At 34.5% G+C, this 13,730-nt stretch overlaps 1 long non-coding RNA gene across 1 annotated transcript in view; it reads right to left on the bottom strand.

Annotated features, from left to right (window-relative positions):
- The window catches only part of LOC121077338, an 86,525-nt gene that overhangs the window by 44,488 nt on the left and 28,307 nt on the right, over window positions 1–13,730 (bottom strand). Inside the window, exon 2 of the long non-coding RNA XR_005823987.1 lies at window positions 9,357–9,454. This is a non-coding gene — a long non-coding RNA (uncharacterized LOC121077338). The remainder of the gene's footprint in view (window positions 1–9,356; window positions 9,455–13,730) is intronic.

Below are 13,730 nucleotides of genomic sequence, written 5' to 3'. Positions count from 1 at the left end.
AGAGATCTTGAGCTAAAATAATAGCCTTATGAAAATGTTAGTTCAATAGCTCAGGAATTAGTATTAAACAGAGGAAAACCTCAGAAAGTATAATGCTACCTGGCAAGTCAGTGTTGTGCTCACATCATGATTGTCATGATGTCATTTCGGCCCTTTCATCTAACAAAAGGATGTAGTAGAATTTGAAAAAAGGTGGACAAAGATGATCAAAGGTAACCAAATAACTTCCACAGAAGGAAGATCTGTATGAGCTAGGACTCTCGATCTAGAAAAGAGTTAACACAGAGGCAGCTAAAAATCACAGGAGGACTGGAGGAGGCAAAGGGAAAGTCAGTTAGCTGCCTCTTCCACCACCAGACAGCCTCAACTGAAAATGTGCAGGTGGAAACTCAAAATTAAAAACCAGGTGGGTAATTCTTCACATAATGCAAAAGTGAACTGTGGCATTCCCTGACACAAGATATTGTGAATGCTAAAAACAGAGTTCACAATTTTTGGGGGGAAGTATTTGCAAAAGAAAAACCTGTCAGGATATTAAAAACAAAGAGATTCAAGTAGCCCTTTTTCCTCACAAATCAGGAAAGCGTTCAATGGATTTATCTCCAAGGGTCTCCTTCTCCTGTGTGTTCACTGTTAGCCCACTTTTGACCTGGAATACAGACCTAGACGGGGCATTAATCTAACCCATTGCATGTATTTTCATGGGCTCTACAGAAAGGTAGTCACCATGTTCAAGAGCTTTGTAGCATCAGAATCCCAAAGGTACCAATTTGAAAATCCAGCAGGACTAATTCTGAGTATGCAGTGTTAACTATGCAGTCGTCTTCAGCAATTCTCCTTAGCTTTTATTTTAAAGAGACATTTCTAGAAACAAACACATCCATTTTGGAGGACAGATCTCCATTCGTGTGGCAGGTGGCAGGAAGCATTTAAAATGAGAAGAAAATAACAACATGTCCACTAATAATTTCACAGTCATCAATTAATTCAAAAGTCCTTTACAAGAGAAAGGAAGATTAATAATTCTGTCCTAGAGATGAGAGAAACAAATGGAGAAGCTCTATAGAAAATCAACCTAATTTAGTGTTTCAGTGTTCTATACATCGAACAATGATGTCTCTGAGGACATCAGGTAAACTTCAATGAAAGTTAGAATAGGGTTTTTACTCTATATATTATAATAAAATTGTGTTTTTCTCCTCTGTTCAAAATGGTTTGTTTCAGTCTTACTTACAGCTAGCCTGAACTGCGAGAATTGCAGCAAATGTGTCATGAAACTCTGAAATGTGTAAAACAAAAACAAACAAACAAAAAACAACAAACACTAAAATAGATGAAAAAGAAAATAAAGTTGCATCTTAGTTCACCTATGCTACTAACTAGAATGAATTCAAGCATTTATAAATGATCGTTTCTGGAAATCTGCAGATCCTGTTTACAAAGATGTGTTGGTGGTATTTTTTTCCTTCCTTCATGAATTGTACTTAAAACATTATTCACCTGTCTTCCAGTCCCAGGAAAAGAAAATGAAGGCTACAGTCCTATAAAATAAGTGTGAGTTTGAACTTGAAGACTGTTTGAGCTACGTGTTTTCTACACAGTTGTTAAAATCTTAGCAAATTTATTTTGTTTTCAGGAGTCCTGCTTTGAACCTTTGTGCATGACATTTTTTTCTAGTCAAGACAAAATCACGTAAATTCACTCAATGATTTTAGTTTTTTTTTAAAAATCTTCATGTTGGGAATTTGATGATGTCTCAAGCTCTATCTTATGCAGTCTGTTCTCTTCACTGAAAAATTTTGCTGTATATGATAAACAGAAAACAGTAAAAAATTTGGTCGCTCATCTGTATGCTGATCATCTAAAAGTCAGCTTCACAGCATATGCAATTTTTGGTAGCAAGAATCTAAAAGTAACATCTAAAGTTGAACACTGAGCAAGGGGCGAATTTAGCCCATTAAATATAGACAATTATTTCTCCTCTCCTCCAATTGTAAGATTAAAAATAAAACAAAACAAAAATGAAAAAAAAACACCCTACATGTTAGAATTTTGAGATGGCCTTTAAAGGTTATAGTTTGCCCCTCAAAAAGGCAAAAAGTCTGATAATGTTCTTCCTTTCCGACTTAATGTTTCTTTATTGTCGTTTGCCTTTTTTTTTTTTTTTTTAAACAGGCCAGAAAAAATCCAGCATAGTTTAGAATAGGTAAATCTCTCCATCAGTCTATGAATAATAACCTTCTCTGTTCAGCATGTCATCAAAAATTCAGAGTCTTGATTTTAGGCTCCAGGCAACAGCTATTCTATTTTCATAGTAACATTTCTACCTGCAGTTCCACTGACTTTACAACAGCCAAATGCAACAGCTAGTACACTAAAAGTGCTGAACAAAAACATTACAAAGTTTGCATCAATGTTATACAAGGGACAACATAAAAGTAATGGAATATATATTGAAATGAGCTGAATTTAAAATTATAATACCCAAAGGCCTTTGGCTACCCAATACACACCCCAATACAAGCCAGTAGGTTTAGTAGGGTAATAGGCAATCGAATTCTAATGTGGCAAGACTGATATCTCCAAAGCAATAGCAAGAAGCTAACTTTGGGAGGCAAGCACAAACACCGATAAACTAAGATGTTATAGCATTCCCTTAACTTTTTAAACAGCCTAAAAGGGCACTGTCAGGTAATCCTAACATAAAGGCTTATTATCATGCAGACAGTGCAGAGATCAGTCAAACCTCTCTAAGCCTCGGCCAGTGAACATCACTGAGTTTTGAAGATGATTCATTTTACAGATCAAAGTGAACAGCTGCTTGAAGGAGCTCCAACTAAGTCCATTAACATTCTTTTTCCTGGGAATCTCTTTTTGTACAAAGCTCAAAATACAGCCAAAGTCATCATGTATTCAGATGATCAATGGATTAGAAATATATATGGCACTGAGATAAGTGCTTGGGAGTGACAAGAGATGGGTAAATAAGGAAATTTATGCTGCTCTCCTATTAACACATTTCATGTTATATTCTAAAGATTCTAAGGAGCTTAAAGACAGATGGTTATGCCAGAATTTTGCAGAGTAAGAAGAATTTATTGCATTACTAAGAGGAGTTTAAATTTTGCATGCAAATCCTTATGACAATTGATTCACAAGCATACTTCACCTCTCTGTTGTGGTGCCCTCATTGGCATTAATTTGTGTTTTTCCCTTATATCTGAGTTAGGCTGGAAAAAAAAAAAAAAAACACGACTGCAGGTAAAAGATTAGAAAAGAAAGAATTAGAGTTCCTTTCCCAGCATTAACCCTGCCCTCATTAATTTATGGATAAGGTTGTGTGGCTCAACAAACAACATAGGCATTAGCAGTTTAATGAATAGATACTCAGTATTTTCTTGCACCCTCTGATACTTACTGTACAAAATGCAAACTGTAAACAGAAACGTAATAATTTTGTCTAGTTTTTTCTAGAGCACTCATCACTATAGTGCTTTTCAAGGTAAGGAACTCAGTACTTGTTGAAGAAGAATATGATATTAATGACAGTATTTTAATTTATCAAACTAGAGAAAAAATCTGTGGGATTTCAGTAATATAGCCAGCTGATTTCAGAGACCATACAACATCTGAATTAATACTGGTGATAAATTATTTCACAGTAGAATTATTCATACTTAGTAGAAAATTAAATTGTCATATTATGATAAAATGTTAAAGAAACAGTATCTCTTATCTACACCTATATATATTTAATGAAATCACAGAATAGTAGATTTTCATCGTGTTTTGTAGTGTCAAGAATTCTACTTTACATGTGGGATAAAGTCATGTTGATCATTTAGTACATTTACTACCTCTGTTAATGTTATACAAATACTACCACTGCTCAGTAAGAGAACTTTGAAGTGAAGGAGTGCTAGAATAGATGAATAGATAGAATAGATGGACAGTGTTATTACAGAACACACTTGATGCAACTCTTTTTACCCAAAAATTCTATATTCAAGTTTACAAATGTATAGATTGATTCATTTAAGACTTAAGTCATTGTATAGTACAAACTTTACTAGTAAATTAACTAAGCATAAATTATCAATTTTCTGGTTTAATCCAGATTTTTGTTAGCATATTACATAGTATAATTTGTTGGTCACAAAGGTCAAATTTAAGATTAGTCATAACTTGTCACAACAGGAAATGGCCAACATTAAATATAAATCCTTCACTTTCAGTTGTACATGCTTCCCCCCTGCTCCTGACTTGATAATATACTATGCAAATAACCAAAAAGGTTTAGATCCCAATACAGTTCTATCAAATAAACTCTCAGATTGCATGAAGTGAAGTGCTTACCTCTTATAATGGCATTGTGTTTTTAACCTCGAAGAAATGAACCACAGAGGATACATGCAAGGTGTTTAGATTTGTCATTGCAGATTTTCATATATAATGGTTGCATATCACCATTTACCACTTTATCACCAAAAGTATTTTCTTGTTGTTGTTTTCTTTATTCTTGCACAATAAAAATGGTTGATAAATATATCCAGTTATTAATACTGTGCCTGCTGAATAACATTTTATCTGCTAAGTTTGTGAAGAATTTTGCCTAAGTGGGAGACCAAATACAGTAAAAAGTACTTTAAAAAGTATTTTTAGTAGACTAAAAGTCTACTCTAAAAGTAAACTAAGTAACTGCAGTCCTTTAGTCTTAGCATGAAGCAAGAGCATAAAGGGAGACAAAAGCTCTTGATATTTCACAAACATGACCATCATCACTAACATACAGACAATCCTCCTCCTTTTGCAGGAATACAAAATAAACAAGCAGGTCTTAGAGACTTTTCGCCAGCACACAGGATACTGAGATAGACATTCGACAATGTTAATTCAGCAACATTCACTTGACCAAAATAAATTGCCTACTCCCCAAATTATCAGAACTTTAATCTGTATACAGAATTTATTGCTTTTCTTTTCAGACAAGTAAATAAGAGAGAGAAATCAAAGTCAGAACATTTTCTGCTCAACTTCAGGGAGACACAAATATGATTTTAATTAAATAGCAATTGATTTAAAAGATAATGTTTAGCATTCATAAATTACTAGGAAAAATAATGGCATATTCTGATCAGTGCAACTCTGTATATCTTAATTTAAAAATCTTGTCTCTGTACCTGAAATTATTGAACTTTTCTGTTCATAATAAAGTTGCCATTTACTGTACCTATAACTTTTTCTTAAGCATACTTTTTGCTAAAGAATGAAACCCATTGAAAAGAGCAAAGCTCACAAAGTACTGAAGACAATGTGGAACTTTTTCTTGGGTTTCATAATTAAGGTGTCTGGTTAATGGCATTTCCTTACTGAAGAAACAAGTAAAAATTGATTGGGATACGAAAAGTGTGGAATAAAATTTAGTTTAAATGGCTTGTTTTCTAGTCCTTGTAACGATTTAACATGGTTGTAATATTGTTATTTTTATTCTTCCTAATAACTAAACCACTCACTTGAAAATGTGAAAGATCATGAAGGACTTTTAGCTTAAGGTGTCTGTTAGTCGATCAGTTTTGCTTTACTAGGTAAAAAACATTCTCAGTTAAAAAGAAGTTTTCTTCTATGTTATAAACACCTCTTGAGAAAGCAAAGTCGTCACTACAATTACATTTGACCTTTGCTTCTTGAATTCCAGGGAAAATAATCACAATTCATAGAGTTAATTAAAAATACACAATGCTGCAGAAAAATGAAAACTGTTTGAAAATAAAGAGAGAAAATTTTATTCAGTAAGTAAAGCTCCAGGAGCAGCTATTTCTTAAATGATTAGAAAAAAATTAAATATCCCTGCTGTTATAATTATAGTAGTAATTATTATTCTGCAATTTTCCAAATTTTTCTCTTGAATGCCATGGTATAAGCCTTCTGTAAAAATCACATCTGTTGATAAATTAGATGTTCCATAGACTGGCCTGAAGTGGAAGTCGATATTTTCGAAATATGATCTTGAAGTGCTTGTGAACATACGTATATAGATAAACAGTTTGTCCATGCCCACCTTGAAATGTAACCGTTAGGTCTAATGTAGACCCCGATGTAATGAAACACTAAACCGTTTGCTTTCTCTTACAAGATTTAAAAATATATTAATATGAATTATCTATCTGCCCATTTGGGAAGGCTCCTAATTCTTTTATAATGTTATTATAAACAATGAATCCTAAACTAACAGACACAAGAGCTACAGCCAGAGGGCTCAGTCGGGACTGGGATCTTGATAATAGCATTCACTAGATAAACCAGAGACAGTGCCTGTCAAGGAAATTTATAACTGCATATTGTGTGCATTATATCAAAGTGCAGCATACTCATAGGGCTTTAATGAGGAAGTAAACAACAGTGAGGGTCAGATCAGGAGGATGTAACATTCTGCTCTCTAGAGGGAAAATAATGGTTGAATTAAATCCTCTATTTGGTAGCAGTGCCACATGAAGGGACATATTTTACTCTTTAGACATATAAGCTGTTCTGGAAAACCATTTCACAGCTTATTGTCACAGAGGTCTTCTATTGATCACAGCAAAAACAACATTGTGATTGATCCTCCTTGCCTGTAGTATTTCCAATATCCTCATAAACTAAAAGTCTAGGTACCTTTTATGTTGAAGTTAATGGGATGGTATGCTTGAGCCTAGGTTACTCAATATCTGTACAGTTTAATAGAACAGAGTCCAACCTCTTTATGTTTACTGGTTTTACTGTAAAGGATCAGCAGACTACTTAACTAGTATTGCACATAAAAATATTGCTTACTAATGCTCGTTAGATAAACCTATCACAATATATATACATCTCCACTGAATCATACTGATTTTATAAGTTTTTCCATCCTGGCCTTAGGAGTACGGTAGCCGTCATATTTATCACCTCAGTATTCAATGCCATCTTCTGTCATTTCACATCTTGCCTCCTTTTCTATCAGGCTGTGCTCCAGGTCCTGTGTTTACGCTTGCCCTTGAGCTTCGCTGTGATAACTGGGAGGCCATTATTCCTCTTAAGAGTTCAGCTCTCCTGTTGAGACATGTTCTCTGCAAACATACCATCTTTTCTCTAAATAAAAGAAGTCTTTGCCTGACGGAACTTATCCCATTAGCATGTAATCAAACCAGAAAGGGAAATTTAGAGAGGGGAAAAAAAAAAAGTATACTATGCAGTTAGCACTAAAGCAAATTTGCTCTTAGACATCTTGTGAAATTTGCAGTTCGTTCTCTGACCTGATGTACATACACACACTTCTTTCTGTTCCCATGAACCATTCTAGAGAGACACGAACTGCCTTTAGGTGTGCCACATCAAATGTTTCTAGAAGATAAGAAAAACCATCTCCATCAACAGTGTAAGGCTAACCTCTTTGTCAGGATCTCCACATTTTATGATACTTTGGGCAGCAAAACTGAGAAAATGAACTGCACATTGCAAAGCCACCATTTGTTAAGTCAAAGGAAGGAATATAAAAAATGGAAGAAAAAAACAGCTAACATTCCCCAACATAACGGATGAAGTGGACACAACATGAATTAGTTATTCCAGTAGCATTACCTAGAATTGGTTCTGAAGGGAAGACAATGCATTTGTGTATATGTTGCTGATGCCCCTCTCATTGTGTGTACTGTGCTCATGTATCTACCTGCATTAGTGCACCCTCAAAACATCAAAAAGCAGTACAAACACAAACAGTAGGTACAGCTCAGCCTTGATTGTAATAGGAAGGAGCAAGGCAGCCATAACTTCATTTAAGTTATGTGAAATTATATATGGCTTCAGTATCTACCATCTAACCAGTGAATGAGAGGCTCTTTAATTGCTTTCACTCTGTCCCTCAAAAATCCACCCCTGTACGTACACATCGAACAATGACAGTATAGATAATGAAACTAAAGAAAGCAAAGATGAGCTGTGCAGAGATAAAGAACACTGAAGTCAATATGGAGCAGAATTATCTGCAGTTTTACCATAAGTTAATGCCTTTTACTGAATGAAAGACTCCCTGTAATTTGAGGACTGTTATTCCAACAATATAACAACTCTTGAAGAAGTTACAGAAATGACAGGAATTAATTTTGCCCTGAAGCAAACTCCTTCACTTTCAAAATTTAAATCCAGAGGTGAAAAAAACACGGTTCTCCTCAGCACTAGCTCAATTTGTTTGTTCATTTATTTTACCGCTTCATTTATTTTTTTCCGTAAAATCTTGTTTCGTCTAAACCTTGCAATTTTTAAATAAAATTGAAACAATGTCCCAACCTGTTTTTCACAAACTAGGTATGACGAAGGCCCCAAATATTCCTGTTAACCAAGAATAAACTCTCAGAATTGGCAAACAGTCTTCATTACTAGTTTAATTTGCAGAAAAAGACAGCTGTAACAACTCACCCAAATATTCGTTGGCCCTCATGAACTTTTCGGGGAAGGTATTATGTAACTTTTCAGTTTTTCTTGTACCTTGTACAATGGAAACAGCAGACCCTTCACCAAGCACAAACTACAATTCTCAGGAAAGAGGGTTGTCCCCAGTCCCCACTGTTTGCAAGGATGGACAGATGGACAGTCATAAAGGATAAAGAATATCTACATGCAAAGAATGCACTCTTGAGCAGCAATAGACAATGCTAAATGTGCATATATTATTGCTAAAATGGCTGGAAAAATGGCTGTAGAACTGACTAACTTCAGGTCAGAAAACAATCCCTTTGATGTAACTTCATTGTTGGAAAAAAAAAACAGTATTTGGAATTTAGAATGAACTTAAAATATGTATACTTTATCCACAATTAAGCAAACTTTTCCAACCGGTGTACAGAAAGAAATCTTTCTGTGAACATTCAGTTAAATTCCTGATTTTTTTTTTCTGTTTGACTATTTTGTATGCATACTTGGAAAGTGAATCTTCAACTAATAATTTTGTTTATATTTTAAACTTGATTCTGAAAGCAACATCCATTTCTAGAAAAAAAAAGTAGACAAACTTGTTGACCTACAAGACCAATCCAGTTCACTCAACAAATTCTGAGCAGAGTCTTTGCTCATAACGAGCTGCATGCATACAAATAATCTGCATATTAAGTGTTATTTAGAGTAGAACTTTAAATAAATGCAAGGAAATTTTAAGTTCTATATAAATCAGCCTACAAGGAATAAAATATTTATGAAATGCTTCTCTCTAATAATTCACTGGTTTATTTATTTTTTTTTTATTAGTCATTACCCATATTTTTCCCAGACTTTAATCTGATACCATACCTCTGACAACCAGATTCATAGCAAAATGTTGCTGCAGACATGCCTTTTAAACTCACCTGATTATTAGTTCCACATGTCAGTTCCTTTCTGGAGACTCAAGGAAGCCTCTCCATCTCCTACATGCTTCACTGAAGAGTGTGACAGAGCTGTGGTGCTGGAAAGGAGACAGATGGATACAATTTTATTCAGATCTGAAAAACTATGTAGGACTTGCAATAGAGCTCCAATGCACAACTGAGAAGACATGCTTAAAGAAGCCATTTTAACAGTAAATGCAAGTCACTCTTCTAATGTAACTGCTTCAACATTAAACAGCTTTGCCTCATCAGAGAATTAATGATTTTTATGACCCTCTAGATTCTGCAGTAGCTTTCATTTCTGCATTTATTGTCTTTTACAAATACTTGTTTTTAATAACACTGGAATATAACATATATATATAACACTGGAATATAAGAAATATTTAATAGAGAACCAATGTATGAGGTGCTATAAATAAAGACTATAGTGGATTTTTTTTTTTCTTTCACTGAGCAAATATCAAGGAAAAAAATCATCTCTCTTCTATGTTCTAACAGGGTAAATCTAATATAACTTCTGATCTGCACAAGTGCAGCTGCAAAGTCTAGGTCCCTCTCTGCTACTTCATAACGTGGACTGTGACTCTTAATTAACAGATTTGGACTTGAGCTAAGGAATATCAATTTATACAAATTTTGTCTGAGAAAGGACTCTCCTGCATTAATAAATTCATATAGCACAGATTAACTAGGCTGCGAAATATTTTAAAATGGTTGAAGGTAGTCATTAACACAAACTGCTTGTCTAGGATCAGGCCACTTTGCAATTCCCTTCTACCTTCAAATGTAAACAAGATTCAGTTTTCCAACTTTGTACAATTTTTTGACTTTCTGTGTTTTTGTTTTGTTTCCACACGCATTAAAATACTGTATTTTTCATGCTGTGAATATAAATATACTCAGGACAGCTGCAAAACATTGCAAAGAATTACTGTCTTAAAGCAGGCACTGATTTCAAGCAGACGGAACACTCATTATTCCATCTAACAACCAGCAGAGCTAAGGGTCAGGGAAAAAAAATGCCTAGATAAAGATTCCAAATGCATTACTTTATTTCAGCATCCCACTTTAGTGGGAAAATAAAATGAATAAAATGTAGGTCCATCTACATCAGAAAGCATACATAGAGACAATATATAGGGAAAATGAATTCAATAAACAATGTGAGAAATGTATATTTTTGCCATCTTAACTTAGATAAGTTTATTTGGCATGCAAAAGGTAACACAGCTTTCACTAAGATGCCAAGTTGCAGCATATGCTTTGCTGGCAACCAGTGGAATACATCCAGTGTATGGACTGGCTTTTCCTCCCCTTCATTTTAGTCAGTCCCACAAAGACAAAAAAAATACAGTCTGTTGGGCCAAATGATACTTGTCTTCTTGCCATTGAACAATAAAAAAATTTCATTCACAGAAATAACATTTGGGTGACTGCCTAATATAGATTGCCCTTTCCTGGATACACTTTCATGAAACCATACAAAAAAAGCTCTGGGTCATCTATCAAGACTGTTCCCTGTTGAGTCTTGCAAGACTAGACAATACTGGAGATGCTAAAAGAAAGCAAAGACTGAAAGACCCCTACACTCACAATTGCCTTCGCAACCATAACCTTACTCATGTCTGAGTAGGTCTTATGCTCTTGCTTCCATTGCAGCTTCTAAGAGGTCCAGAAAACACAAAAATGTAAATTGCTTTTGCTCCAGCCAAGGAAATCTGTCAGCGTTTTCTCTCAGAAAAAGCTGGAACAGGGGTGGCAAAAGAACAACTTGATATTTTTTAAATGAAAGGCCTCTCTTCAAAACTATCATAGTATTTTGCTTAAGCTATTTCCAGAAAGCATTTTTGAATTTTAGCCTGAAATAGAATTTCACTTAAGAAATATTGGAAAAGGTCAAATAAATAAATAAATAAATAAAATTATTTCTAGGTCAAATTCCATAAATCTGAAGTGATACGTTATAGATTATTTGTTAAATTTTTCTGTTCCAAACATCCAAACACTTCCATTTAACCACCCACCCCACCCCCTAATCAATTTTTTCACTCAGCTCTATTTCCAAGGCAATTTCCTAGAGGTCAAGTCAGACATACATAGAATATACATCATTTTAATCTGAGCAACAAACTATAAGACATGAAACAGCTAGTGGAGATAGTAATTTCTCTCTACAATTGACCTTTCAGTCCTCCTTCTATTTCATATTTCTGTTTAATCACATAGCTAAGATTATCCCAACTCAGCTACTCTCTAGCTATTTTACAATTTTTTATCAGATTTTTACAATAGTTCCTTTCAAATCAAGCCTGACAAAGTTCAATTTCATTAAAAAAATCCTTGAATTTTTCATCAGATTTGAAAATAACAAGATCCCACCATGTTCAGAGGTCCTTTGCTATTCTATAATCACTTTTAAATTAGTCTAGTTATAATTTCAAAAACAACATAGAAATGTAAGAAATTAAATGGATCACTGCTGAGATGGCCATTATTTCTCCATAAATACAATAAAGGAGCGATTGTTGTTATAAACATGTTTTAAAAAATCCATTCAAAATAAAATTTGAAGCATTTTTGCTCCTATTAAGAGAAACCTTTTTGCCCCCATTATGAAGCATTTTCACAATTCACGTGGGAGGAGACACAATCCAAGAACAGCTTAACTTTACCCCCAAAAAGTTGACTAACACACTTTTTTTCTATCGTCCATCAGAAATTTTGTGTGTGAACAGCTGTGATCATAAATAGAAGACTGAGACTTAGAGAGCCTATAATAACAAATTTTGTAAATTTATTAAGAATTGATTACCATTGATTAAAGTGGTACCTTACACTAAACACAACATTGTATAATCACAGGTGCAGTTTTATAACTTTTCATAGACATAATTACACAACTTGATTTCATCATTTTGTCCTCAGTCAGGAGGTAAAAATATCTTTTTATGAAGGCAGAAGATCAAATTCAGGTTTTGCTGTGTAAAGATGAAGAAGAAATAATCAAGAAATACGTTAGCTGCTTTGCCTCTGGATTTTCCTTACCCTTCCACCTGTACAATTTGTACCACGGTATGAGATTTTATCAGTATTTGTCCCCTGTATTTCAAGACTGTCCATTGTGCCAGTATCCTCATTAAAAAATAATAAGTTATTAATAACTTATTTTATTATACTAAGTCTTTTCTTTACCCAACAGACTTGAACATACAAACTAGAAATGATCTGGTATCATGCAATCCCCCTGGGTGAACTGGCAGCAATTCATGGATCTGTGGTAGGAACGTAGTGCCCAGATATATTGAATATTACTTTATCTGTTAGACATCCTGCCCTGGGCTGTAATTAAGAAACCTAGTTCCTGGTTCCAACTCAAGACAAGATATGTTCATACATCAAGAAATCCTCTCTGTGTATTAAAAGGCTAGTCACAAGATTATTTTGAAGTTTGATAATCTCTTATTAGGAAAAATAACCTAAAAACCATCAGAAAATAGTTGTTTGGTACTACTGTTCTCTTTCCAGAAAATCATGTTTTCATTGAAACAGACCAGCAAAGTGACCAACTTGAAATCCCAATGGTCGAAAACTTCTTGCAAGTGATGAAAAGCAGTTATTTTCTACAGAAAATAAGTGTTTTCCCATTAAGTATTTACCATTCAAAGCTCAAATACCTTTCAAAACACTTCAGTGGGATAATTTAGCTACCACTGTTGTGAATGTTTTTTTTTTTTTTCAGATGCAAATGTAGGTTTACATCATCGAGAGAAGATAGCCAGCTTTGTGTCCACAAGTGACCCACAGGAGGACTTGTCCGTAACTTCTGAGTCTGGAAATGGAAAATGTATTCCCAAATGCTTCACTAGCCCACAGTATGGTAAAGTATTTAACCTGAAGTCCACACCATAAATAATTGCCCTTTTAAACTGCTAGCTTTAAACTAACAAGTCTTCACTTATAACCCTGGTAGTTTACTATGTCAGGTGTCTTATTTTTGCATTAACTTTCATGTTTTTCCAGTATATACCATGAACAAGTTTGTTTAACATTTTTGAGGGAGAAAAATCTGAGTTGAAGAGTCGTCGTTCCGAGTTACTGAGTTACAGGATGAGCAAAGAGCTGCCACACACATCGCTGTCCTCCGCGCAGGAGGCCTGCCATATATCACATCTCAGTTGTTTAAAAGAGGCATTTTGACTCTGCAGCCAAGTCATCTTGTTTGTAGTTATATCTACATAAAGGTCTGAAAAAGTCTTAGGAGCCAACTGTCATGATATTGCCCTGGTTGGTTAGATGTTTCTTCCTGACTGTATGTGCTCTGTAATATTCAGGGAAATGGGGTCCTATTCT

This window comes from Cygnus olor, chromosome 13 (assembly GCF_009769625.2).
Source record: "Cygnus olor isolate bCygOlo1 chromosome 13, bCygOlo1.pri.v2, whole genome shotgun sequence".
Classification (NCBI taxonomy): Eukaryota; Metazoa; Chordata; class Aves; order Anseriformes; family Anatidae; genus Cygnus; species Cygnus olor.
This window is presented reverse-complemented; position numbering and strand designations above follow the sequence as displayed.